Genomic DNA, 24,772 nt, shown 5'->3' on the forward strand with positions numbered 1-24,772 from the left:
TTCACTTTTCATATCTCCATGTATTCTCTCAAGACTCATATATTCAACGTGTGGTAAGAAAGATACCACTAAGAAAAGATAAACTGCGTCTAGTTATTATGGCTGACGGATCTATGAAAATATAGACTGTTAAGCACATTAGAGTTGAGGAAGGCCACAGAATGTTGGTGGAATTCAAGACAGGAGCATATTGGTGTGTTTGGAATGTATATTATTTTATTCTGTGATGGCATAGCTCTCTGTGCATTTGTTAACAATTTCTTTTTTTAAGCTCAGTGGCAAGAAGAGTTTCTTGTTATATGGCCATAAAGTTGAAAATTGTAATATATGCTGCAAGAATGCAATTCCAGTACTGTGGAAAGAATTCCTCTTTCTTTTGAAGTTTTCAGGAATCAGAGTTCAAGAAGAACAGAGAAAGGTGAATAAGGAAGCAAACCGAGCCGATATGATATTTCCTTCAGCTCAAGACTGACCAGCATCTTTACTTGGAACAAAGAACAGTGCCAGATGACAATCCTACAGAGGAATTTGAAAGAAAATCTCCAGCAGAGGGTGAGATTTGAAATGCAGAGTCAGTGAGCCAACTTCTGATAGTCCAGGCGGCCAGGTCAACTACAATGCCTACAGGTGAGGTGGGGCTTCACTAATAATACCTAAGCCATCAAAATCACCTGGAAGAGCATGTAAAAGGTGGCCTCCTGGTTCTATCCCAGATGCATTGAATTCAAATGAGGATGAGGCAATGAGTCTGTGCCAAGCACTGTTCTAGGCACTTTTATTATTCTGGACACTATTATTATCATAGCCCCTATTTTTTTTATTAATTCAACCATTGCATTTGTCAGGTATTGGCCCCTTTTTACAGGTGAGGAAGCTGAGGCTCAGAGAGGTTAAGTAACTGGCATCGAGTCACAGAGCTGTGACTCCAATCAAAGTCTACTTCTAGCGCCTTTGTAACCCTTGCACTCTGCCAGAACTGGAAATGAGACAATGGAGACATACTCAAACTTGTAGTTGTGTTATTTTTAAAATAATAAATATTATTATTTAGTAGCCAGAAACGTGTATTCTTTTTTATGATGCCATTTATTGCACATGTAATCTTTTTAGAAATAAACTTTATTTTTAGAGCAGTTTTAGATTTTCAAAAAATTGTACAGATTGCTAGGTCCCATACATACTGCACCCAACCCCCATTGTTAACAGCTAACATTAGTATATTTGTTGCCATTAATGAATCAATATTATTTACAGTCAGCAGAACTGTGTGCAAGACTCAGGGTCACCTCTTATGGCTTGAGTGGTCTTGGAAAAGAAACACAAGCTGTTGAATCTTAATTTACTCATCTCTAAAATAGAAGTAATAATAATAAAGCTTTTGTCCAGGTGTAGTGGCTCACACCTGTAATCCCAGCACTTTGGGAGGCCAAGGCAGACAGATCATCTGAGGTCAGGAGTTTGAGACCTGCCTGTCCAACATGGTAAATCCCGTCTCTACTAAAAATACAGCAAATTAACTGGATGTGGTGGCACGCACCTGTAATCCCAGCAACTGGGGAGGAGAAGCGCTTGAACCCCGGAGGCAGAGGTTGCAGTGAGCCAAGATCGTGCCGCTGCACTCCAGCCTGGGTGACAGAGAGAGACTCCACCTCAAATAATAATAATAATAATAATAATAATAATAGTAATAATGATTTCACAGGGATATGTTGGTATATTTGAGGAGAGTCCCATACCCACACTCTTCCCTTGCCTACCTCCTGTAAAGGCTGAAGTAGCTCCATGAGGATTCCTAAATCTGATCAAGAAAAATGTGGCTATCTGCAGGGAAGTGGTTTTATAATACCGAATTCCAACATGAAACGTATTGGCACAATGAGGCACACTGGCCAGACAATAACTGGGAGCACAGAGGAACAATGAGCATGTGCTTCAGCAGAAACTTTCTTTCTAGAAGCAGCAGCAAGGAAGGAGTGGGGCTGCACATGGCCAGTGTCCTCTTCCAAGCTCATCAATCTGTTAGAGTCACTCCCCTTTCCTAACGAGAGGAGCTGGATGGGGGGCAGAGGCTGGGAGCTCAATGTTAATGGTGATTGGACACCCCTAGTAGTTAGATTTACACTTAGGAATTGACCTACATGGGTGCACTCAAATGAATGTGACCGGTACGAGTATTCACCAGAAAGACACTTGCTCCAAATAACTCCTTCTGCGACAGGTACTGATTTTAATTTTTCATCAAAGACCGCTATATTTGTTTCAGAAATAGTCCAGTTGCTAACAGCGAGCAGGCATTTGTGTAAGGTTGGAAAAAAATGTTTTGAAATGAATCTCTATTATGACTGCAGAAAAGACAATCAGATAACTATGTTCATGGATGGCATTTTACTGACAGTGATTTCCAAAACTGGTTCATCAACAGAGTCACCTTTTTGAAAATACAGAGTCCTGGCCAGGTGTAGTGGCACACACCTGTAATCCTAGCACTTTGGGAGGCCGAGGCAGGTGTTCGAAACCAGCCTAATCAACATGTGAAACCCCATCTCTACTAAAAAAAAAAAAAAAAAAAAAAAAAAATTAGCCGGGCATGGTGGCAGGCACCTGTAATCCCAGCTACTCAGTAAGCTGAGGCAGAAGAATCGCTTGAACCTGGGAGGCGGAGGGAGGTTGGAGGTTGCAGTGAGCTGAGATTGCGCCAGTGCACTCCAGCTTGGGCAACAAGAGCAAAACTCTGTCTAAAAAAAGAAGAAAAGAAAAGAAAGAAAATACAGACTCCTATGTTCCACTGGATCAGAACATCCATAAGTGAGGCTGAGGTCGCTAGAGGAATTTTTGAAAAGAGCCTTAGGAATGCTGATAATCAGAGTTTGGGACTCATCAGTGCAGACTGCGTAGAGGGACATTTAACACTGAAATTTGATTTTGGGTGAAAAAAGTGTTTTTTTTCCCTAAAAACCATAGTCCTGAGTCATTAAAATGTACAAAAAGATTTTATTTATTTTATAAGCTTTTTTGACTTTGAAAGTCTTTTCAAATGAGTAAAATATTTTAATCTCAGCAAAACTATTATATTCTATACTTTGGCTATTAAGTATTAGCAGACAAGTTGCTGGAAAAGTTAAATCTTTAAAAAGTTTGCAATTTGTGCTGCAAATGCTATACCTACGTTTTTATCTTCCTTATTATGTATACACCGATGTTTTTATCCTCCTTCCTGAGAAGGTATACCGTTTGAACAGACAAAAATACAGATATTGCCTAGCCAACATTAAAAATAGGAACATGTCTGAAATTCACATACTCATATGCTTCCGTGCACTTCCTGTACCCACCTACTGCTTTCTCTAGTTTCCATCCCTGGCTGTGGAACCAGCCCATCCGTTTCCTAAAGAGGCTTCTCTGTTGCTACATATTGATGCAGAAACCATTGACGCTGCTTCTGTGTCAGCAATAATGCTCTGTCTTTCCTGTCTCATTCAAGGACCCCAGGATTCTTTTTGGGGTTTGTTAGTCCTCCCCACACTTGGATGGGGGAAGGAGTCAGTACTATTTTGAATGAGGCCCAGTATGAACTCAGCAGATTCATAGAACAGGTCAGAGTGGCAGGTGAATCAAAAGTTGAGTTACAGGCTGGGTGTGGTGGCTCATGCCTGTAATCCCAGTACTTTGGGAGGCTGAGGTGGGAGGATTGCTTGAGTCCAGGAGTTTGAGACCAGCCTGGGCAACATAGTGAAAAACTTGTGTCTACAACAACCACCACCACCCCCCCGCAAAAAAAAAAAAATCAAAAAATTAGCTGAGCATGGTGGAACTTGCCTATAGTCTTAGCTACTCAGGAGGCTAAGGTGGGAGGATTTCTTGAGCCCAGGAGGTTGAGGCTGCAGTGAGCCATGCTCACACCACTGCAGAGTGAGATCCTGTCTCAAAAAAAATAAATAAATAAAAGTTGAGTTACAAATTTGTTTATATTGCTTTTTATATTTTATTTTTTGACACGGAGTTTCCCTCTTGTTGCCCAGGCTGGAGTGCAATGGCGCAGTCTTGGCTTGCCTCAACATCCGCCTCCCGGTTTCAAGAGATTCTCCTGCCTCAGAATCCCAAGTAGCTGGGATTACAGGCATGCACCACCATGCCCAGCTAATTGTATATTTTCAGTAGAGATGGGAATTCTCCATGTTGGTCAGGCTGGTCTCGAACTCCTGACCTCAGGTAATCTGCCCACATCGGCCTCCCAAAGTGCTGGGATTACAGGTGTGAGCCACTGTGCCCGGCCTCTATTGCTTTTTTATTTAAATTTTTTTTTAATTCAAGAAGAAAAATCAGCCGTATGTCTGCCAGTTTCTACTCTATTTAGCAGACTTCTCTTTGCTTTGTTCTAAATATACATAATTCCTTTTTCATTTTCATACTCTTCTGAGAAATCTGAATTAATATTATTTATTGAGTGCTATATCAGTTAGCTATTGCAACATAACAAATTTAGCTGGTTAAGACAGCAAGTACTTATTTCACTCATAATTCTGCAGGCTGGTGGTGTAGTTTTTCTCTAGGTTTGCTTTCCTGTTCTTTGCTGGGCTTGGTTACATTGTCTGTGGTCAGCTGGAGATTTGACTAGAAGCAGAATGGTCTAGGATGGCCTTGCTCACACGTCCGGCCATTGGCAGGTTGTTGGTTAGGAGCTGGCTGGCAAGGATACTTCATACTTTCTCCTTTTATCTTTCAGCATGCCAGTTTGGGCTCCTCCACGCGGAGATCTCAAGGTTCTAACCACAGCAAAAGAGAACAAGGCATAATGTGCAAATCTCTGCTTGTTTTGTATTTGCTAGTCTCACTTTCTAAATCAAGTCACACAGTCAAGCCCAGATGCAAGGTATGGTGAAATAGAATCTACCTCTTGGTGGGAGGAGCTTAAAATTCACATTGTAAAGAGGTATGCTTACAGAGATGGGAAAAAATTGTGGTCATTTTTGCAATCTACCACCAGTACGTAGTTTGTATGAAGCTTAACATTTTAGAAATATAGACAAAGCATCTGCCATTGTTTAGTGGCTGGATTTCTGGATTGTGTGTGTGTGTGTGTGTGTGTGTGTATATATATATATATATATACACACACTTTTTTTTTTTTTTTTTTTTTTTTTAAGAGACACTGAGTCTCACTCTGTCACCAAGGCTGGAGTGCAGTGGTGCAATTTTGACTCACTGCAACCTCCACTTCCCAGGTTCCAGTGATTCTCCTGCCTCAGCCCTCTGAGTAGCTGGGATTACAGGCGCTCACCACTGTGCCCAGTTAATTTTTGTATTTTTAGTAGAGACGGGACTTCACCATATTGACCAGGCTGGTCTCAAACTCCTGACCTCAAGTGATCAGCCTCTCAAAGTGCTAGGATTGCAGGCGTGCACCACCATGCCTGGCCTGGGTTGTGTATTTTATTTTAGCCTTACCTGCTGATTGAGTTGCAAATCAGGCAAGTCGGAAAAAAATCCCATTTGACAACACAAACCCTACTTTTCTTTCATGATTTTAGTTTTCAGATTACCTGTAGAACATGATGCCACACAGAGCAGCTGCAGTTGGACCGAAGTGTGGTAATTATAGATGGAGTCGGGGTGAGGAAAGTCCGTGGGCTGTCAGAGTAGGCTTCTCAAACTTTAAGCTTCCATGATGCCACCATGGACTAAAAGGTGGCAGAAACAGAAGGAAAACAGCAAAAATGCTTTATTTTTCTATGAGAGCAAATAGATCTGGCCTCGCTGAGCAAAAAATATGTATGCATAATTTAGTGAATGGGCATCCTTGGTGACTGGTGGAAAAGGGATTTAGCTGAGACCCAATCTCTAGGTGAGAGATAGAGAGTAGTGAGTCAAAATTTCTAGAGAACCATCACAAAGTGAGCTCATTCTCCATGTAATAATGTCTGAGAATCCCTCAGTGTGAGGAAGGTAGTAATTATTTTTTATTTTTCTGAGATGGAGTCTATGTTGCCCAGGCTAGTCTCAAACTCCTGGCCTCAAGGGATCCTCCTGCCTCAGCCTCCTGAGTCTCTGGGACTACAGAAAGGTAGTAAGTCTACCACTGTGCCCAGAAAAGTAGTAAGTCTAACAAGCCTAGACATGAATGCAGCGTGACCCTGTTTTTTACTTTCCTCGTTTATAATAGGGGAGAATCAGGTTGTGCTAGGGATGTTTTCTCCCTACCTCGTCCCCTTCTCCTCACCCATGAACAGGTTCTGTGGATCATGATTCTTAGATAATATTCCTCACTTTCCCAAATGGCCTGCTCATGATTATCTCTTCCCATAAGGCAATGAAGTGAAAATAGACGTTCGCTGTCAGCTGTTAACCCTTTTTTATGAAGACCTACCAGATGAGCATTGAAGAAATACTCCTCTTTCTGAAATACAGTAATATTCAGCTTTGCTTGGTATCTTCTGAGCCAAAACATGGCTTAAGTGATGAATAAGTAACAGGGTGTTGCCTGAATTTTCCATATGCCTCACATTTTGGAAAAGCCTAGGAGAGAGGAAATAACTGTTAAAATATAAACATTGAGAGAGAACTTACAGTAATGTGGATCAGTGCCCTAAGCTTACAAAGCGGCCTTCGCAACTACTGATTCCAGGTGTAAAAGCAAGACCAAAAAGTTAGGCCCAGGCCAGGCACGGTGGCTCACTCCTGTAATCCCAGCGCTTTGGGAGGCCAAGGTGGGTAGATCACCTGAGGTTGAGAGTTCGAGACCAGCTTGGCCAACATGGAGAAACCCGATCTCTACTAAAAATACAAAAACTAGCTGGGCATGGTGGCATGTGCTTGTAAACCCAGCTACCCGGGAGGCCGAGGCAGGAGAATCACCTGAACACAGGATGTGGAGGTTTCAGTGAGCCAAGATCACGCCACTGTACTCCAGCCTGGGCAACAAGCAAGACTCTGTCTTAAAAAAAAAAAAAAAAGTTAGGTCCTGGGCCCCTTGGCCCCTCTTCAGCCAGAGCTCTCTTATCTGTTATCTGTTTTACACATTGGGGTTTTGCAAAATGTTTCTTGTGATGAAAGTTTCCTGATGCTAAGACATCATTTTGTAGGTGAGGAACTGGAGGCCCAGCAAAATGTGGTGACTTGCTCAAGGTCACAGCAGTTGTCATTTGTGGAGCTGAGGGCGGCACTCAAATCTCAATCTCTAATCCAATGTACTTCGTTCTATAGCATGCCATGTTCCACTTCTTCATATCTCAGCTGGGCAACTTCTTTTAAGTAGATTCTCACTCACAAGATACTAAGGATATTGCCAAAATGTATAGCACAAATCAGAAGATGAAAACTGTCATTTCTTTTTATGATTGATTGCTACAATATGATCTATGTTCTGGCTTAGAGTTCTTACTTTGCCTTTCCCAAGCTGGGTGACATAATATTTCTCTGTTGCTCTTTCCTCCCTATAAAATAGAGACACTGAAGTTCGAGTGAGTTACTGCTCAGTTTTTTTGTAAGCAAGAAGATAATAAATATAGAACATTGCAGTGATGATTGATTTATTGCTTTAATTGTACACAAAAACCTCACTTAATATTCATGAATTATAAAGGCCTTCACTGAAATGAGCACTTCTGGAAAAACTGAATACAATCATCAAAACAGTCAGCATTTATATGGTACATAGCTTGAGTTAATCAGACAATGATCAAAGGATTCGTGTTCTGTCTGCAAACCATGCACTCAGAGGTGCAATGAGAATTAAGGAATGAGCCTTAAGAAGTCATTCAACCGTTCCGAATCTTACAAAGCCTGCAGTACTAAAGGAGTACTAGAGAAGAATTCACTGGTTGTCTTTTAAGTGGTAAAGCAACACAAGCACCAAGAACTTCAGTTGGTCCTGAAATTCTCTGCTTCCATTTAGGAGCTGCTTCTAAATGTGGCAGCTCTCCCACTTGCCTAATTAAAATGCCTTCCCAGAACAGTTTCAAATCTGACAAGGGTGAATAGTTGCCAAATGGGCTTCTTTCTTTGCTGGGTCTGTAGGTAATTTGCCTGCAGCTAACAAGAATTGGCATTAAACAACAAAAGTCGGATAATGAAGGCCTTTGGACACTGGGTAAGGACTGTTCTATGATGCTCAAGTGTGGAATGAGCACTGTAGTGTGAGCCCAGATTATTCTGTCTGTAAACTCAGCAATCGCATGTTGGGCAATTCTATGTTACAAGGTAGCCCGAATGTTATCCAAATGAACAGTACTCTCATGTGTGCAATGGTTTCTAGTTTATTTTGTGATGATGTACAACATCTGGATTATGTTTCTATTTGTAGATCAAGAAGAAAAAATAACCATGGGGCAAAGAACTAGTGTTGGGAGATTTGTGTTCAGGTTCTGGCCTAGTGATTGATTCTCTTTTCTGGATTAAACCTTGGGCTCCTCTTTCCTTGTCTGTGAAATAAATGATGGGAGACAAAGATAAATTAAGGATTTCTAAAGTACGTTTCCAGTTCCAACAGCTTCTTATTTTATAGCTAAAGCTAGTAAGAACCAACAACTTTCACTCTTTGGATTACTTAAAGTGCTCTATGTGTCAAATCCCAGTGGGTTTTAAAATTATACTGAATCTAGGCCAGGCACAGTGGCTCGTGTTTGTAATCCCAGCACTTAGGGAGGCCGAAGTGAGAGGATTGGTTGAGGCCAGGAGTTCTAGACAAGCCTGAGCAACAAAGTGAGATCCCATCTCTACAAAAAATTAAAAAGTTAGCCAGCCTGGTGGGCTCCCTTAGCCTCAGCTACTAGGGAGGCTGAGGTGGGAGGATCGCTTGAACCTGAGAGGCGGAGGCTGCAGTGAGCCAAGATCACATCACTGCACTCCAGCCTGGGTGACAGACTGAGACTCCATCACACACACACACACACACACAAAATCAGTAAACTGTGAGTAAAACAGATTCCCCCTCCATTCCCTCCATTATGTCAGTGGGCCTCATCTAATCAGTGGAAAGGCCTTAGTAGAAAAGGACTGTGGTCGCTTGAGGAAGAAGGGCATCTGCTTCTAGACTGCATTTAGACTCACAACTGCAACAACTCTTCCCTAGGTCTCCAGCCTGTCAGCCTACCCTGCAGATTTTGGATTTTCCAGCCTCCACAATTGTGTAAGCCAGTTTCTTAAAATAGATCTCTCTCCATCTCTCTCTCTCTATATATATGTATACACATATATATTTAATAATATAATATACAATATATAATATAATATGAGGAACCTGTCTAATAAATATATATTATATATATAGTTAAGGAGCTTGTTCATTAAATATATGTATTATATACTAGAGAGAGATTTATTTTAATGAATTGGCTCACACAATTATGGAGAAACCAACATGATGTGTGTGTATATATTTATATATAGGTTTTAGGTTGTGTACTATATATATCATATATAGTGTGTGTATGTATGTAATGTATATATATTACATATACTAAGTTGTGTATACCTACTCTATGTACTATATACCTTATATATATGTGCCATGTAAACCTGGATTCTCTTTTTCTCCCAACACAGCCTTAGGAGGTAGATATGAGGAAACCGTGGTTCACAGAGGTTAAGGAGCTTGTCCAAGTGTACACAGCTAGCAAGAGGTAGATGCAGAATCGTAAGAACCACGCTGTCTCCATAACACACGTGAAGACTCTTAGTTTGTGCCCAGAACAGGGAAGTTGCTCAATATTAATTATCTTCTATTTTCCTCTTGCACTGCCTTTTGTCTGATTACTCAGCTGTTTCTGCTAATGTCAGAGCCAGTGAAAGCCACAACGTGTTGTACCATTCAATTTACAGCTCTCGTGCCATCAGGAATCTGTTCCAAGGTGATTCATGCTGTGACATTCTAGCTAGAAACTGAATCTGAAAGCAGCAACTACCTGTTCTACTACAGCAACTTGGGTTGCCTCAGTTTTCACGCCTACTAGTGGTCAGTTATGGGTGCGTGGTGACCCACTGAACACAGCCACAGTCTATACTGCTGAATTCATCTCCAGAGCCAACCACAGGCCCGTGTGTTGGAATGCACACCTCATTGCCTCCACTTTCATGGTGTAACTCAGAAGTGAGAAGGAAGAATGGGTAGTGGTCTGAACCTTCGTTTCTGGTTTGCTGCTGCTGAGAGAGCAAGCTGCCTTTCTCATTGGGTTGTCTCGGTGTGGAAGCCATAGGAAGTGGCACAAGAAGCAGCCTCTCTGTGCCTTCTCTCTTCTCCTTTGAAACCGTGAAAGAGGTCTGTTCCATTAGCACAAAGAATGCATTTATGCATTTTAAGTGGTTCTTTGCCAAATCAGAGAGCTGTTCTGTGACAGGCTACAGACATTGTCTGCAGCTATACATCAAATTGATAGTTGTCCTTATAATATCGATATCCTCGAATGTAACTTCATCTCCTTGTAAATTCATTGCATGTGGGGATGTAATGTTGGCACCAAGGTATTCTGTACTTTTAGGGGAAGAGGTTTTGAGAGTCCTCTGCAGTTGGCACAACACATGTTATATCCATGCCTGGATTTTGATATACTGAAATAATTTAAAATTTGAGATAATTCTACAAAGACTGGTTTATTTCAAGTTGATTATTTCTGGGCTTCCAGTATGGTGACATAGGCACCATGATCTTTTTAATTAAGCTGTTGCTGTAAAACATATTTTTAAAAGGCTATTTAAAACTTTAAGACTTGTATTATACATTTTTATGGTCTGATGCAATGAACAATGTTTGGCATCTTTTATATTGTATCTACAAACACAGTGTATAGCATGGGACAAAGTTACAAACACTGGGGCTCCTTTCCCATCTCCTGTCCCTCCATTCTTCCTAAATGATACCAAATTCTTTTCTGGTCCACAAACATGTCATTCTCTTTCATGTCTTGCATGTGCTGTCTCCTTGGTCTACAACGATCCTTCCATCCTTCATCCCCCCTCCTCTTAGTACACTTCACAAATTGCTGCTCACCCTTTGACACTCAGATTAAATGTCACCTCCTGCAGGAAGCTTTTATGATTTCCTACACTACTTCCTTGGAGCTTAATATCTATTTCCTATAATTTTCCAAAGGCAAATAAATTCAAATAAAGTTATCCCTAAACTGTCTACCAAGAAACCTTAGAAGACATGTAGAGAGACCTTGAATGAAATCTGTGCTTGCAAGAAGGAAGGATGTGATGAGCATAGACAGTTCTATTCAAAGCCTTGAGGATAAAACAATATCCTTCAGGATTCTGCTTTGCCCCAATACCCAGATGGCAGGACTAATACCAGACTCTTGGAAGAGGATTTGGAAAGTGCTGGACAACAGAAAAAAATAATTACCCTTGATCCAATTATCCAGTAATAACCTTTGTTGATGTTTAGTAAATTTCTTTGTGTTTTGTTCTGTTTTCAAAATATGTGTCTGTAGACATTTTGGTTCTCTCCATTCCTGAGGCCACAGGACAAATACCCGCTTCAATCAAGCTCATTGGTCCTTGTCTTTTTTTAAGTAAAGTTTTTACTGAAGTGTAGCATACATACACAAAATTCACACAGAAATCCAGTGTACAGATTGATTACTTTCTACAAAAAAAACATACCTATGCAACAAGCACCTGGATGAAAAAACAGTATTTTACCGATGGCCCAGAAGTCTTCCTTGAGCATACTTTCAGTTATTACCTTCCCTCCAAAGGTAAGCATTATGCATACTTCTCACACTAGATTATATTTTTGCCTATTTTGGAACTTTGCACAAATGTAATCATCCAGTATATGTTTTTGTGTTTGTTGGGCTTCTTTTGCTCCATGGTAAGTTTATGCAATTCATCTATGTTGCTACAGGAAGCAGTAGACAGTGTATCCTCAGGTAGTATTACATTGTATGAATATACTACAATTTGTCAATGCATTCTACTGTTGGTTGACATTTGGGTTGTTTTCAACTTTTGGCTGCTATTGAGAGAGCAGGCTAGTTGATTCCCTATTTTAAGATGACCTGGAGGAAAAGGACAGAAGCCCCTCACTCAAGCTCTAGCTTATCTAACTCTCAGCCAGTCAGTAACAAAAGACCCAAGAAGCTATTAATGTCAAGCTCCTGTTTCAGGGGGCTAGGGACTTCCTCAGAGCCCTGCATGGGCAGTTAGGCTTAAAACTTCAACCTAAAGTTACCCCTTCCTCATTTTAATGCTAAAATTCATGCCTAGAGGTGGAAATTTAAAATGTTAATGCTACATACAATGTATGGAGAAGCATGCTGAGCCACTGCACACATGCTAGAAAAACCTCTTCTATACATGTCCTGATGGAAGCCCTACTTATAGAAAGACGCTATAAAACTAACCTACACACCACCCTGGGGAGCAGCCCATTCCTTTTCCCTTATCAGTGCTGACTCTCTTGTGCACAAGCTGAAATAAACTTTCCTTTGCTGTAATGTTTGGTGATTTCTCTTGATTTCTATTCTGGGAGAATGAAAGAATCCAGGGTGGTGGTAACATGACAGTTAGTATTGCTCTAAAAATTCTTGAACATGTTTTTTAATGCATATATATATACACACACATTAATGCATATATATACACACACACACATGCATTTCTATTAATACCTAGGAGTAGAACTGCAGGGTCATAGAATATGTTTATGTTTACCTTTTAGTAGATTCTGCCAAATAGTTTTCCACTGTATCCATTTATGCTCCTATTAGAAAATCAATTGCTCCACATTCTCTCCAACATTTCATTTTGCTTATCTTTTTGATGTTAACAATTCAGGTGAGATGTATTTCATCCCAGTGTAAATACATTTCTCTGATGTCTTTTCTTATGTCTATTGAACACTCGATTATTTTCTTTTGTGAAGTTACTATCCAAATTTGTGGCCAATTTTTCTATTGGATTATCTATCTTTTCATCATTTTTTACTAGTAATTTGCTGGATATAAGTATATCAAATATCAAGGCCGGGCACGGTGGCTCACGGCTGTAATTCCAGCATTTTGGGAGGCTGAGGTGGGGAGATCACCTGATGTCAGGAGTTCGAGACCAGCCTGACCAACATGGAGAAACCCCATCTTTACTAAAAATACAAAAATTAGCCAGGTATGGTGGCGCATGCCTGTAATCCCAGCTACTCGGGAGGCTGAGGCAGGAGAATTGATTGAACCTGGGAGGAGGTTGCAGTGAGCTGAGATCATGCCATTGCACTCCAGCCTGGGCAAAAAGAGTAAAACTCTGTCTCAAAAAAAAAAAAAAAATGTGTATCAAATATCTTCTCTCACACTATGACCAGCCTCTTCACTCGCTTATTGGTATCTTTTAATGAACTGAATTTAATAATTTTAATAAAACCAAATTTATCAATTTTTTGCTTTATGATTAATAGTTTTGTGTCATATTTTTAAAATCTCAGCTCTTCTCAAGGATATGATCATATTCTGTTTTTTTTTTCCCCCTAAAATCTTTGGTGTTTTATTTTTCACTACTTTTTTTTTATCTTTTTTTTTTTTTTTAAAGATGGAGTCCTACTCTGTCACTCTGTCACCCAGGCTGCAGTGCAGTGGCACAATCTCTGCTCACTGCAACCTCTGCCTCCTGGGTTCAAGCAATCCTCCAGCCTCAGCCTCCCAAGTAGCTGGGATTATAGGCGTATACCACCACACCTGGCTAATTTTTGTATTTTTAGTAGAGATGGGGTTTCACCATGTTGCCCAGGCTGGCCTTGAACTCCTGACCTCAAGGGACACACCTGTCTCAGCCTCCCGAAATGCTGGGATTACAGGCGCGGGCCCGCACCCAGCCCTTTCACATTTACATCTGCAATCCAATTCAAATGATTTTTATATATGGTATGATGTAGGAGTCAATATTTATTACTTCCACATGAATATTTAGTTGACCAGACCATTTACTAAAATGTTTTTCCTTTCCCCACTACACTCAATGTCATACTTATTATAAATGAGTGATTTTATATGTGCAGACCAAGACATTGTATTTTAAGCGACCCCTTTGCAAATATGCATCTGCCTGAGACTTCTCAAATATTTGGTCAGCTCAGAGCAAGGAATTGGGTCCCTAAATCTGTTTCCTTCCCTGTGCTCAGTAATAGTTGATAGTATAGAATCATTTTGTAATATCCTGAACTCAAGATGTGAAAACTGTTAGCTTAGCCAACCAGGAAGAAATTGAAGTGGCACTTAGTAAAGTCTTGACATATGTAGCTATTATTATCACTGTAATAACCACCTTGGTTTCTCCATAATCCCAAAACCATCTCAGTCTTCTACAAATGGTTCTTTGTCCCAGGCCTACTCTCTACTCAAATTCACCGAGACTGATTTTTAATTAATACTACATAAGTAACTATTCACTTCCCTATGATTTGTTCCCTAAAACTGTACATCTAATTCATATCCATAAAACTCTAAAATTTCACATTCCCTGATAAAATAGAACTGTCAGATTAAGGATGTTTGTCCTGACCAATCTGATTTTAGATTGAGGAAGGAACTACAGGTATCTATCGGGGTAAGGCAGATGGTGAGTTATTGTTCACACCTAAATATGCCTAAGGTATAGGAGATCACTCATTTCTCTCATGGAAAGTGTGCTAGGGCCTCTGTGATCACAATGTAAGTCACACCATAACATTTGGGATTGCCTCAGGGACAGTGGTTTCCCACAGGATCAAGCAGTGAGAAATAATGGACAATTCTCTTTGACTGAAACTAAGATTAAAACACAATTCTTTTAAAAATACAATACAAGACTAATCTAATCAAATTATTATTATTATTATTTTATTATACTTTAAGTTTTGGGGATACATGTGCAGAATGTGCAGGTTTCTTACATAGGTATATACATGCCATGGTGGTTTGCTGCATCCATCAACCCATCATCTACATTAGGTATTTCTCCTCATGCTATCCCCCCCGTAGCCTCCCACCCCATGACAGGCTGGTGTGTGATGTTCCCCTCCCTGTGTCCATGTGTTCTCATTGTTCAGCTCTCATTTATGAGTGAGAACATGCAGTGTTTGACTTTCTGTTCCTGTGTTAATTTGCTGAGAATGATGGTTTCCAGCTTCATCCATGTCCCTGCGAAGGACATGAACTCATCCTTTTTATGGCTGCATAGTATTTTATGGTGTATATGTGCCACATTTTCTTTATCCAGTCTATCATTGATGGATATTTGGGTTGGTTCCAAGTCTTTGCTATTGTGAACAGTGCTGCAATAAACATACGTGTGCATGTGTCTTTACAGTAGAATGATTTATAATCCTTTGGGTATATACCCAGTAATGGGATTGCTGGGTCAAATGGTATTTCTGGTTCTAGATCCTTGAGGAATTGCCACACTGTCTTCTAAAATGGTTGAAATAATTTACACTCCCACCAACAGTGTAAAAGCATTCCTATTTCTCCACATCCTCTCCAGCATCTGTTGTTTCCTGACTTTTTAATAATTGCCATTCTAACTGGCATGAGATGATATCTCATTGTGGTTTTGATTTGCATTTCTCTAATGACCAGTGATGATGAGTTTTTTTTTTTTTTAATATGTTTGTTGGCTGCATAAATGTCTTCTTTTGAGAAGTGTCTGTTCATATCCTTTGCCCACTTTTTGGTGGGGTTGTTTGTTTTTCTCTTGTAAATTTGTTTAAGTTCCTTGTAGATTCTGAATATTAACTCTGTCAGATGGATGGATTGCAAAAATTTTCTCCCATTCTGTAGGTTGCCTGTTTACTCTAATGATAGAATCTTTTGCTGTGCAGAACCTCCTCAGTTTAATTAGATTCCTTTGTCAATTTTAGCTTTTGTTGCTGTTGCTTTTGGTGTTTTAGTCATGAAGTCTTTGCCCATGCCTATGTCCTGAATAGTATTTCCTAGGTTTTCTTCTAGGGTTTTTATGGTTTTAGGTCTTATATTTAAGTCTTTAATCCATCTTGAGTTAATTTTTGCATAAGGTGTAAGGAAGGGGTCCAGTTTCAGTTTTCTGCATGTGGCTACCCAGTTTTCCCAACACTACTTATTAAATATGGAATTCTTTCCCCATTGCTTGTTTTTGTCAGATTTGTCAAAGATCAGATGATTGTAGATGTGTGGTTTTATTTCTGAGGCCTCTGTTCTGTTCCATTTTTCTATATATCTGTTTTGGTACCAGTACCATGCTGTTTTGGTTACTGTAGCCTTGTAGTATAGTTTGAAGTCAGATAGCGTGATGCCTCCAGCTTTGATCTTTTTGCTTAGGATCATCTTCGCTATATGGGCTCTTTTATGGCTCCATTTGAAATTTAAAGTAGTTTTTTCTAATTCTATGAAGAAAGTCAATGGTAGCTTGATAGGGATAGCATTGAATGTATAAATTACTTTGGGCAGTATGGCCATTTTCACGATATTGATTCTTCCTATCCATGAGCATGGAATGTTTTTCCATTTGTTTGTGCCCTCTCTTATTTCCTTGAGCAGTAATTTGTAGTTCTTGTTAAAGAGGTCCTTCACATCCCTTGTAAGTTGTATTCCTAGGTATTTTATTCTCTTTGTAGCTAATGTGAATGGGACTTCACTCATGATTTGGCTCTCTGTCTGTCTATTATTGGTGTATAGGAATGTTTGTGATTTTTGCACATTGTATCCTGAGACTTTGCTGAAGTTGCTTATCAGCTTAAGGAGATTTGGGGCTGAGACAATGGGGTTTTCTAAATATACAATCATGTCATCTGCAAAAAGAGACAATGTGACTTCCTCTCTTCCTATTTGAATATCGTTTATTCCTTTCTCTTGCCTGATTGCCCTGGCCAGAAATTCCAATACTATGTTGAATAGGAGTGGTAGGAGAGGGCATCCTTGTCTTGTGCCAGTTTTCAAAGGGAATGCTTCCGGTTTTTGCCCATTCAGTATGATATCGGCTGTGGATTTGTCATAAATAGCTCTTATTATTTTGAGATATGTTCCATCAATACCTAACTTTATTGAGAGTTTTTAGCATGAAGGGGTGTTAAATTTTATTGAAGGCCTTTTCTGCATATATTGAGATAATCATGTGGTTTCCGTCACTGGTTCTGTTTATATGGTGGATTATGTTTATTGATTTGTGTATGTTGAACCAGAGTTGCATTCCAGGGATGAAGCTGTTGATCATGGTGGATAAGCTTTTTGATGTGCTACTGCATTCGGTTTGCCAGTATTTTATTGAGGATTTTCACATCGATGTTCATCAGGGATATTGGCCTGAAATTTTTTTTGTTGTTGTGTCTCTGCCAGGTTTTGGTATCAGGATGATGCTGGCCTCATAAAATGAATTAGGGAGGAGTCCCTCTTTTTCTGTTGTTTGGAATAGTTTCAGAAGGAATGGTATCAACTGCTCTTTGTACCTCTGGTAGAATTTGGCTGTGAATCCATCTGGTCCTGGGCTTTTTTTTGGTTGGTAGGCTGTTAATTACTGCTTCAATTTCAGAACTTGTTATTGGTCTGTTCAGGGATTCAACTTCTTCCTGGTTTAGTCTTGGGAGGGTGAATGCGTCCAGGAATTTATCCATTTCTTCTAAAATTTCTAGTTTATTTGCATAGAGGTGTTTATAGTGTTCTCTGATGGTAGTTTGTATTTCTGCAGGATCAGTGGTTATCTCCCCTTTATCATTTTTTATTGTGTCTATTTGATTCTTCTCTCTTTTCTTCTTTATTAGGTTGGTTAGTGGTCTCTCTATCTTGTTGATCTTTTCAAAAAACCAGCTCCTGGATTCATTGATTTTTTTGAAGGACTTTTCATGTCTCTATCTCCTTCAGTTCTGCTCTGATCTTAGTTATTTCTTGTCTTCTGCTACCTTTTGAATTTGTTTGCTCTTGCTTCTCTTGTTCTTTTAATTGTGATATTAGGGTGTCAATTTTAGATCTTTCCCGTTTTCTTCTGTGGGCACTTAATGCTATAAATTTCCCTCTAAACACTGCTTTAGCTGTGTCCCAGAGATTCTTGTACATAGTGTCTTTGTTCTCATTGGTGTCAAAGAACTTCTTTATTTCTGCCTTAATTTCGTTATTTACCCAGTAGTCATTCAGGAGCAGGTTGTTCAGTTTCCGTGTAGTTGTGTGGTTTCAAGTGAGTTTGTTAATCCTGAGTTCTAATTTGATTGCATTCTGGTCTGAGAGACTGTTTATTATGATTTCCATTCCTTTGCATTTGTTGAGGAGTGTTTTACTTCCAATTATGTGGTCAATTTTAGAATAAGTGTGGTGTGGTGGTGAGAAGAATGTATATTCTGTTGATTTGGGGTGGAGAGTTCTGTAGATGTCTATTAGGTCTGTTTGGTCCAGAGCTGAGTTCAAGTCCTGAATATTCTTGTTAATTTTCTGTATCATTGATCTGTGTAATATTGACAGTGGGGTGTTAAATTCTCCCACTATTATTTTGTGGGAGTCTAAGTCTCTTTGTAGGTCTCTAAGAACTTGCTTTATGAATCTGGGTGCTCCTGTATTGGGTGCACGTATATTTAGGATAGTTAGCTCTTCCTGTTGTGTTGATCCTTTTACCATCAGGTAATGCCCTTCTTTGTGTTTTTTGACCTGTGTTGGCTTAAAGTCTATTTTATCAGACACTAGGATTGCCACCCCTGATTTTTTTTTTTTCTTTCCATTTGCTTGGTAAATATGCCTCCATGCCTTTATTTTAGCCTATGTGTGTCTTTGCACATGAGATGGGTCTCCTGAATACAGCACACTGATGGGTCTTGACTTTTTATCCAATTTGCCAGTCTGTGTCTTTTAATTGGGACATTTAGCCCCTTTACATTTAAGGTTAATATTGTTATGTGTGAATTCGATCCTGTCATTATGATGTTAGCTGGTTATTTTGCCCATTAGTTGATGCAGTTTCTTCACAATGTCGATGTTCTTTACAATTTGGTATGTTTTTGCAGTGACTGGTACCGGTTTTTCCTTTCCATATTTAGTGCTTCCTTCAGGAGCTCCTGTAAGACAGGCCTGGTGGTGACAAAATCTCTCAGCATTTGCTTGTCTGTAAAGGATTTATTTCTCCTTCGCTTATGAAGCTTAGTTTGGCTGGATCTGAAATTCTGGGTTGAAAATTCTTTTCTTTAAGAATGTTGAATATTGGCCCCGACTCTCTTTTGGTTTGTAGGGTTTCTGTAGAGAGATCCACTGTTAGTCTGATGAGCTTGGGTAAGGTGGGTAACCCAACCTTTATCTCTGGCTGTCCTTGACATTTTTTCCTTCATTTCAACCTTGGTGAATCTGATGATTATGTGTCTTGGGGTTGCTCTTCTCAAGGAGTACCTCTGTGGTATTCTCTGTATTTCCTGAATTTGAATGTTGGTGTGTCTTGCTAGGTTGTGGAAGTTCTCCTGGATAATATCCTGAAGAGTGTTTTCCAACTTGGTTCCATTCTCCCTGTCACTTTCAGGTACACCAATCAAATGTAGGTTTGGTCTTTTCACATAGTCCCATATATTTTGGAGGCTTTGTTCTTTCCTTTTTCTCTAATCTTGTCTTCACACTTTATTTCATTAAGTTGATCTTCAGTCTCTGATAACCTTTCTTCCACTTGATGGATTTGGCTATTGATTCTTGTGTATGCTTCACAAAGTTCTCATGCTGTGTTTTTCAGCTCCATCAGGTCATTTATGCTCCTCTCTAAACTGGTTATTCTAGTTAGCAGTGCCTCTAACCTTTTGTCAAGGTTCTTAGCTTCCTTGCATTGGGTTAGAACATGCTCCTTTAGCTCGGAGGAGGCTTCTGAAGCCTACTTCTGTCAATTCATCCACTTTTGTTCCCTTGCTAGAGAGGAGTTGTGATCCTTTGGAGGAGAAGAGGCATTCTGGTTTTTGGAAATTTCAGCCTTTTTGCACTGGTTTTTCCTTATCTTCCTGGATTTATCTAACTTTGGTCTTTGATGTTGGTGACCTTTGGATGGGGTTTCTGCGTGGACATCCTTTTTGTTGATATTGATGCTGTTCCTTTCTGTTTGTTAGTTTTCCTTCTATTGGTCAGGCCCTTCTGCTGCAGGTGTGCTGGCGTTTGCTTGAGGTCCATTCCAGACACTGTTTGCCTAGGTATCACCAGTGGCGGCTGCAGAACAGCAAAGATTGCAGCCTGTTCCTTCCTCTGGAAGCTTTGTTCCAGAGGGGCACCTGCCAGATGCCAGCCAGAGCTCTCCTGTATGAGGTGTCTGTCAACGCCTGCTGGGAGGTGTCTCCCAGTCAGGAGGCACAAGGGTCAGGGACCCACTTAAGGAGACAGTCTTTCCCTTAGCAGAGCTCGAGCACTGTGCTGGGAGATCTGCTGCCCTCTTTAGAGCAAGCAGGCAGGAAGGTTTAAGTCTGCTGAAGCTGTGCCTTCAGCTGTCCCTTTCCCCAGGTGCTCTGTCCTAGGGAGATGGGAGTTTTATCTATAAGCCCCTGACTGGGGCTGCTGCCTTTCTTTCAGAGATGGCCTGCCCTGAGAGTAGGAATCTAGAGAAGCAGTCTGGCCACAGCGGCTTTGCTGAGCTGTGGTGGGCTCCACCCAGTTTGAACTTTGTTTACACTGTGAGGGGAAAACCGCCTAGTCAAGCCTCGATAATGGCAGACGCCCCTCCCCCAACCAAGCTCAAGCATCCCAGGTCAACTTCAGACTGCTGTACTGGCAGTGAGAATTTCAAGCCAGTGAATCTTAGCTTGCTGGGCTCCATGCAGGTGAGAGCCACTGAGCTAGACCACTTGGCTCCCTGGCCTCAGCCCCCTTTCCAGGGGAGTGATCGGTTCTGTCTCACTGATATTACAGGTGCCACTGGGGTATGGAAAAAAAAAAAATCCCTGCAGCTAGCTCAGTGTCTGCCCAAATAGCTTCCCAGTTTTGTGCATGAAACCCAGGGACCTGGTGGTGTAGGCACCCAAGGGAATCTCCTGGTCTGCTAGTTGCAAAGACATGGGAAAAACATAGTATCTGGATTGGAATGCACCTTTCCTCATGGCGCAGTCCCTCACGGCTTCCCTTGGCTAGGGCAGGGAGTTACCTGACCCCTTGTGCTTCCTGGGTGAGGCGATGCCCCACTCTACTTTGGCTTACCTCAGTGGGCTGCACCCACTGTCTAACCAGTCCCAATGAGATGAGCCGTGTACTTCAGTTGGAAATGCAGAGATCACCTGCCTTTTGGGTTGATCTTGCTGGGAGCTATAGACTGGAGCTCTTCCTATTCCCCCATCTTGCCAGCCCAGATCCAACCAAATTATTTTAAGTACGAGAGAGGGCTCAGCCTCCTGGAAAAATTGAAGATTTTGGTGTGTTGAATACATTTTCCTGTGCCAGAAACTATAGGCCCATGGATTTCATGAAGATCTATTTCTAAAAGGAAAGATGAAGACAAATTCAGTTAAAATATCTAACTTTTATTACCCACCTCTCATGTATGCCAGACACTGGTGTGTATACATCAACTGCCTTATATAAATGTATCATGCAGTCCTCAGGCATACCCTAAAAGGTAGATCTTATTGTCCCCATTATTACAGTTGAGGAAACTAAGGTGAATCCACAGATCCAGATCACCCATACAGGAACAGAACTAGTTGATGAGTTGATCAAAGAAGGATTCTCAAAGGAGGGTTCTTAAGAATAACAAGACAGTGAGATCAGAGAATCTGAGGTCTACTCCATAAGAGTGATTATTTCTCTGAAACTGGGAGGGAATGGATTTAACCCAACCAAGTAATGCGGAGTGGAGCACATCTCCTCAAGGAAAAGAGTCCATGTTGGTAGAAACCTATAAAGGAGCCCAATGCTAGATTTGAGGATGGAAATGGTGTTGTGATCTTGTAGGGATTCTCATCCCCCAGAATGGCATCCAACTGTCCTCTGCAGGGATAAACAAAATATCTCAGTAACTTAGCCAATGTCCCTGGCATAAAGACTTTCCTTAGCACTCTGGAAAGCCCCATGTCCTATAAGCAGACAGACAGACAGTCAAGAAAGAGAGTAGAGAACAGCCACTGCACAGGAAACCCATGGTGTCCACCTGCCAAGAGGGGAAGGAACACATCTTTGGGAGAATGATGAATCCAAGCTGGCTTGACGTGGAGCCAAGATACTGGCTGCAGATTCTGTGCTTTGAAACTTCCTGTAAATATTTATTGAGAGATTTGTCAGCATCTCACCAGATCAGGCTTGGAGAGCCTCTACCTGCAGAATCCCTTCCAAGGTTCAACTTCTCCAGGGCAGGCAGCTGGCATAGTTTTCCCCCAAATTTCTCATATAAGAGCCAGATGGTAAGGGATATTAATAAGCAGCATTGTTCCAGCAAATCAAATATTCCAACTGCAAAATGGGGCTTGTTTCTCTGGAGACAATGAATTGAGTTCACCCAATCTTCTATAATAAGGTTCTGTGGAGAACCATCCTTAATAAATCAGGAATACTGATGAAGTGGCCCAATAGGCTGATGCTAGGAAAACTGGTAGGGAAGGATGGCTTTCATTCTTCTACGTTCATAAAGCAAACTCTTCCAGTGTTTACATTCCTGACTCCCCTCTTTCTGAACGTCCCAAATACAGGTGGGGAAGTGGGAGTGGAGGATGGGTGAGAGGGAAACAATGGGATGAACAGAGGGAGGGAGAGGGAGCAGGAGATGAGAGCAAACAGGGTAAAATTCCAAATAAAAGAGAAATTTCATGGTTAAACAATGCTTAAATCTGTCAGTTAAGTTAAAAATAAGCCATTAACAAATTAAAAAGAAATTATGAGATAAATGATGCTTATTTTAAAATTAGATTTGAAAAGGGATATTGAAAAACTGAAAGCAGCAATTCAAAAAAGAGTAAAGACTAGACCTAAATATTCCAAATTAAGATTTGAATTGATGAAAGCAAAATAAATGTTTATAATTTGTTAAAAGGCTGAGTGCTAGAGAAACGAGATGAAAACTTTGAAATGGAAAGCTATACCATTAAGCTGAAACCCAAATTTAAAAAAAAAAAAAAGAAAAAATTCAGCTAAATTTAATTTTAGAATTGAAAGAAAGTTAAAAAAAAAAAAAAAAAGGAAACTTATAAAAACAAAAACTCGAAACAACAACAACCTGCCCAGTGAGGTCAGACAAGAGAAGCTAGGAAAGAGGAAATTCTTTGGACAGCCAGACTTTCCTCATAAAAAGTTTTCCTGAGGCATATTCCTGGTGGTAGATTTTTTTTTTTTTTTTTTGGCTGGTTATGTCTTCATTTATGCATACCTCCATTCATTCATTCCATAAATATTTATTGTGCCAAGACCTGGGAATTCAATGGTGTAAGCAAAGCAGTAAACTTTGCCCCCCATGAAACCTACGGTCCAGTAGCAACATATCGTGATGGGAGAGAAGACAGAAATTACACAAATGATTATACAGGCAAATTATTAATTACAACCTATAGTGAGAGTTATGAAGAAACAACCCAGGGTGCTCTAGGGAGTAACTGGCCTGGCTATTGATTGTATGTAAGTTGGGGATGCTCAGGGAGTGTGTAGGTAGGCAGACACCAAGGAAGTCTCTCTGCAAACATATTTGTCCTGAGATCTGAAAGACACATGAGGAATTAACTGAGGCAAAGTAGGGGTGGAGCTGGCCAACATATGTCAAGGGACTGAAACAGAAAGGCTTTGGTGCATTTGAAGAACTAAAAGAAGGCTGCGGGCTGGGTGCAGTGGCTCATGCCTGTAAGCCCAGCACTTTGAGAGGCCAAGGCGGGCGGATCACAAGGTCAGGAGATGGAGACCATCCTGGCCAACATGGTGAAACCCTGTCTCTACTAAAAACACAAAAATTAGCTGGGCATGGTGGCACGTGCCTGTAATCCTAGCCACTCGGGAGCCTGAGGCAGAATTGCTTGAACCTGGGAAGCAGAGGTTATAGTGAGCCGAGATCACGCCACTGCACCACTCCAGCCTGGCGACATAGAGAGACTCTGTCTCAAAAAAAAAAAAAAAAAAAAAAAAAAAGGCTATGGCTGGAACAGACAGACCTAGCAAGGAAGAAGTGTAAGATGTGGTTGAAATGGATGGTAAGGGCCATATTAAGAATTTGGTCTTTATCCTAGGATAATGGGAAACCATTTGTTTGTTTCCTTGATGGCGCTAAAACAACTAAAAGGTGTTTCATTTATTTGTCTGTGTACTTTTTTGGTGGGGTGGGTGAGGAGTCCCCTTCCTTTGGGGCAGACACCGTATCTGTCTTGAGCATCATTGTATTCCCAGCACCTACACAGTGGAGAATCGGTAAATATTTTGAATAAATTAATAGCAAGTAATTTTGGAAGGGCCATGACCAAAATCCAAGTCTCCTCCAAAACCTATGCTTCTTTCAGGATGCTTATTACTACCTTAACAGTTTGCTATGAGTCTATCCTCTTACAAGAATGGTAGATGTTGGATGTCTTTCTCAATACTTTTGCTATTCTTAACATTGCAGGTGGCTGGACGCGGTGGCTCATGCCTGTAATGGCAGCGCTTTGGGAGGCAGAGGCAGGCAGATCACCTGAGGTCGGGAGTTTGAGACCAGCCTGCAGAACATGGAGAAACCCCGTCTCTACTAAAAATACAAAAAAAATTATCCAAGCATGGTGGTACATGCCTGTAATTCCAGCTACTTGGGAGGCTGAGGCAGGAGAATTGCTTGAACCCGGGAGGCGGAGGTTGTGGTGAGCTGAGATCGCACCATTACACTCCAGCCTGGGCAACAAGAGCGAAACTGCGTGCCAAAAAAAAAAAAAAAAAAAAAAAAAATTACAGGTTAGTCTCTGAAGCAT

General features: G+C 40.7%; 1 long non-coding RNA gene across 1 annotated transcript in view; it reads right to left on the bottom strand.

Moving 5' to 3' along the window:
• Positions 1-4,373: 4,373 nt before the first annotated feature.
• The window catches only part of LOC126930944 (uncharacterized), a 133,600-nt gene continuing 113,201 nt past the window's right edge, over positions 4,374-24,772 (bottom strand). Inside the window, exons 3-5 of the long non-coding RNA XR_007717719.1 lie at positions 6,365-6,513; positions 5,541-5,678; positions 4,374-4,763 (exon numbers count right to left, since the gene is read on the bottom strand). This is a non-coding gene — a long non-coding RNA (uncharacterized LOC126930944). The remainder of the gene's footprint in view (positions 4,764-5,540; positions 5,679-6,364; positions 6,514-24,772) is intronic.

The sequence above is a fragment of the Macaca thibetana genome, chromosome 11 (assembly GCF_024542745.1).
Source record: "Macaca thibetana thibetana isolate TM-01 chromosome 11, ASM2454274v1, whole genome shotgun sequence".
Taxonomy (NCBI): domain Eukaryota; kingdom Metazoa; phylum Chordata; class Mammalia; order Primates; family Cercopithecidae; genus Macaca; species Macaca thibetana.